Source organism: Dioscorea cayenensis, chromosome 18, assembly GCF_009730915.1.
Source record: "Dioscorea cayenensis subsp. rotundata cultivar TDr96_F1 chromosome 18, TDr96_F1_v2_PseudoChromosome.rev07_lg8_w22 25.fasta, whole genome shotgun sequence".
NCBI classification, from domain to species: Eukaryota; Viridiplantae; Streptophyta; class Magnoliopsida; order Dioscoreales; family Dioscoreaceae; genus Dioscorea; species Dioscorea cayenensis.
In genome coordinates this window covers 12392042-12396805 of record NC_052488.1, presented here as the reverse complement: position 1 = coordinate 12396805, position 4764 = coordinate 12392042, and positions in this window count along the sequence as shown.

Here is a 4764-nt window from a genome sequence, read left to right as displayed (position 1 = left end):
CGGCCTTCAACACCGTGTTCTTTCAGAAGATAGTTATTAGGGGAGCTTACATCAGCATCAATTCGGCGATGTGTGCCTTAGGCTTGATGAGGGAACCTTTGGAGAAGACGAGGCTACTCTACAAGACCATCGATACAGAATACAAGCAGGTTTTACTTATGGATTGCATGTTTTTTACTTTCAATTTCATTATTGATTATATCTTTCTCCATGGAGAGCTAAACCCTTAGTGGGTGCTTGGACTTGTAAACCCTAAGATGATTTTGTTTCATTGACCTTCATTATGTTTTCTTTAATTAATGTTCTAATTGAGTTCCAGTCTTGAATGCTTATTGAAGTGATTTTCCCTTAAAGTGACACTAGGGTTGAGAATCTATCTTGGTAATCCTTGTGGATGAGTAACACACCATGAGGATTAGACAAAGCTATATTGGAGAGGGTTGAAAGGGTGAGTCGAGATGTAGCCGAACGTCCACTTTCTCTTCCGGTGTGATTTATCCTACCTCCTTGTTCTAATAGTTCTTTGATGTCACAATAGAGTGTAGTAGTAAGAGAGGAAGTCCGCTAGGGCTTAGTTGCACAAGCAACAGAGTGAAGCATTGAAGTAATACTTAATGCTGGAGCTTAATTATGACTAGGGGTTTTTTGCCTGGACCAAAGGGTTAGATCTAGATTAGGGAATATGGTTTATCACTTGGAGTCCTTAGAGCTTCTTGCAACCCCACACAATGTGAGGCATCAAGAGCATTCCTTTATGCTAGGGCATAATGTAGGGTTAGTCACAGTTGACCCTAGGTTTGGGACCGTGTGTTTAAGGATTTCCATGACTTATTAAACATCAATTAAGAGATATAATGATCGGTCTTACACTTGAAGCAATAGTGCTAGGGTAAACAATGTCCGGGTGCCCCACTTTCTATCGATTGCCTCTCCTATCATTTTATTGAGTCCTCGTCTTGTTCCTTTTATTTCTATTTGCATTGATATTGTTCACACCACTTTGAATCATCTTCACAATAGTTAAATAACAATTCTTGTGTTTCTAATCCCTATTCCCTGTGGATATGACTACCCACTCACCAGGGTACTTTATTACTTCGACAACCAGTGAACTTGAGGTACACACTCACAAGGGGTGTGTCATTGTGATTGCCTTTACAGGTGTTTGCTGTAGTTGTAAATTCCTCTATATGGTCTTTATGGGTATTTTTACAGGTGTAAGCTTTGCCCATAAGGTCCTTTGGATTGGCTATGACTCCCCCTTATGGGCATAAGCATGTTCACACTGTCTTCTGGAATTGACTTATGACCGTAAGTACGAGGATAAGTTGTTTTAAGTGATACGTGCTTGTGTATAAGTAATATGAAGTATTCTTTTTCTTATATTAAGCATTTATTTTCTTAGATTTGATCACTTATTTATGTGTATATGTGTTCTTTTGTGCATTTAGGGTTGTGGAGACAAATGTGGAAGAAAGGAAGCAAAAGTAGATCATGGATGTAATTTTTTGATGAAGTTCTTGGATTGGACAAACGTGAAGACACAAGTTATTCTCAAAGACATTTGGGTGTGTGTCAACATCTATTGTGCTCAAGAGAATATACAAATTGGAGCCGCACAAAAGCAGTCACACCCATTTGTTCTGACTTGTGCAATACTAACAAGAGCTTCGTCAATATGGTTTCATTGAAGACACGATGCGATCTACCACATGGACGTGTGCCCATTCATGTGGCCTCGTTGAAAATTGTGGAATCAGGAACATTTTGTCAAAGCACTGTAGCAGTTACTGTTCATAGCTTGCAGAAAACAAATTTCAGGAAATTCACACGGGCGTGTGGAATTTCCACAGCCCATGTAGATGCCCAATTCCAGCCCCTATAAATACCTTGACTTGAGAAATTTTGAAGGATCTTTTCCCTATCTTTTCCCCATCTTTGGAGGTGCTCGAGGCTAGGGTTTGGAGAGGCTTTGGCTAGGTCTTTAGAGCGGTTCTACCGCGTTTTACATTGAGTTTTCTTTTTAACAGAGTTATTGGGAAAGCTTTCATTGGCATCAATTCGGTGATGTGTGCCCTAGGCTTGATAAGAGAACCTTTGGAGAAGACGATGCAGCTCCACAAGGCCATCAATACATACTACAAGTGGGTTTTATCTATGGATTGCATGTTTTCACTATTGATTTCATTATTGATTTTGTGTTGCTCCATGGAGAGCTAAACCCTAGGATGATTTTGTTTTATTAACCTTTATTATGCTTCTTTAATTGATGTTTTAATTGAGTTCCATCTATGAATGCTTGTTGTATTGATTTTCCCTTAGAGTGACACTAGAGTTGAGAATCGATCTTGGTAATCCATATGGATGGGTGACACGCCATTAGGATTAGATAAAGCTAGATTGGAGAGGGTCGAGAGGGTGAGTCAAGAGTTAGCAAAACGTCCCCTTTCCTTTCTGGTGTGATTTATCTTACCTCCACATTTCAAGAGTTCTTTGCGGTCATGATAGAGTGAAGTGTTAAGAGACAAACTCCACTAGGGCTTAGTTGCATGAGCAACAGAGTGAAGTGTTGAAGTAATTCTTAGTGCTGGGGCTTAATCGTGACTAGGGGTCTTTTGCCTGGACCAAAGGTTAGATCTATATTAGGGAATAGGGTTTATCACTTGGAATCCCTATAACTTTATGCAACCACACACAGTGTGAGGCGTCGAGAGTATTATTTTCCACCAGGGCATAGTATAGGGTTAGTCACGGTTGACCTTAGGTTTGGGACCGTGTGTATTTAAATTTCCACGAATCATTAAACATTAGTTAGTAGATATAATGAATAATCTTGCACTTAAAAAAATAGTTCTAGGGTGAGTGATAAGTGCTTGTGTATTAGTAATACAAAGTATTCTTTTCTTATGATGAGCATTTCTTTTCTCAGATTTTATAGTTAATACATGTGTTTTTTTGTTCTTTTGTGCATGTAGAGTTGTTGAGCCAAATGTAGAGGATGGAAGCCAACGTAGATTACAATTGGACTTTGTTGATGGAATTTTAGAGTGAACAAACGTGAAAACACAAGTTATGCTCAAAAATACGTGAATGTGTGCTAACCTCCATGCGCTTAAGCAATTACATAGTTTGGAGGAAAACAACGGCAGCCACATTTGCGTATTCCGACTTGTGCAGTGCTAGCAAGATCTTCATCAATGTTATCCCTTATTGAAGAAGCGACACGATCTATGACATAGACGTGTGCCCGTTTATGTTGCCTGGATGAAAAGTGTAAAATTCGGGAGTGTTTCTTGGCAGAGACTGTAGCATGGTAATGTAGTAAATCAATGTAATAATTTACTGTAGCAATTACTGTTCATAGGCCGTAGAAAATCAGATTCCTGCAGATTCACATGAGCGTGTGGAAATTCCACACGCCTGTGTGAATTCCCGATTCCAGATTATATAAAGCCGCGATTTAGCCCGATTTGAGAACCCTTTTTTCCATATTTTCTCCATCTTTTCTCCAACTTTGGAGAGGCTTGTGGCTAGGGTTTAGAGGGGCTTTGGCAAGGTTTTTAGAGTGGTTTTATGGCCATCGACACCGTGTTCCTTTGGAAGAGAGTTATTGGGGGAGATTTTGTCGGTACCGATCCGGCGCGGTGTGCACCAGGCTTGACAAGGGAACTTTTGAAGAGGATAAGGCTACTGCACAAGACCATCAACACGAATACCAAGGGGGTTTTACTTATGGATTGCATGTTTTTACTTTTGATTTCATTATTAATTGTATCTTGCTCAATCGAGAGCTAAACCCCTAGTGGCTACTTTGGCTTGTAAACCCTAGGTTTTTATTATTTCATTGACCTTTTATTATGCTTTCCTTAATTGATGTCTTTAATTGAGTTCCAATCTTGAATGCTTGTTGAATGATTTCTCCCTTAGAGTGACACTATGGTTGAGACTCTACATTGGTAGTCCTTGTGAGTGAGTGACTAACCATGATGGTTAGACAAAGCAAGATTGGAGAGGGTCGAGAGGGTGAGTCGAGAGGTAGCGAAGAGTCCCCTTTCCCCTCCAGTGTGATTTATTCTACCTCCATTTCCTCGAGCTCTTTGTGGTCATAGTAGAGTGAATGGGCTAAGTGATAACCTTCCGCTGGGACTTAGTTGCAGAGGCAACGGAGTGAAGCGTTGAAGTGATTTTAGCACCTAGGGCTTAATTGTGGCTAGGGACCTTTCATCTGGACCAAAGGGTCAGGTCTACATTTAGGAAGAGGATTTATCACTTGGAGTCCCTAGAACTCATTGCGATTCTATACGAGTACGAGGTTGAGAAGTTATTCAATTTCTCCTGTGGGACATGTATAGAGTTAGGCATGGTTGACCTTAGATTTGGGACCATGTATTAAAGGATCTCCACGACTCATTAATGCATTAGTTAGAAAGCATAATAGAGGGTTTTGCACTTGAAATGATTGTCATAGGCGGAACAATATCCGGGTACCCCATTTATCGTTGATTGCCTTCCCTATCTTTTACTTGTGCCTCCTTTATCTTTTCTTATTTTCATTTGCATTGAGTTTGTTTTCACATCACTATCAACATATTTTCATTTTAGTTAAATAGCAATCTTGGTGGTTCTAAGCACTATTCCCTGTGGATTCGACTACTCTCTCACCTGGGTATTATTACTTCGACACCCCCGTGCACTTGCGGTTTACACGCATATTCGGTCGTGTCACTCATCCACAAGGATTACCAAGATGGATTCTCAACCATA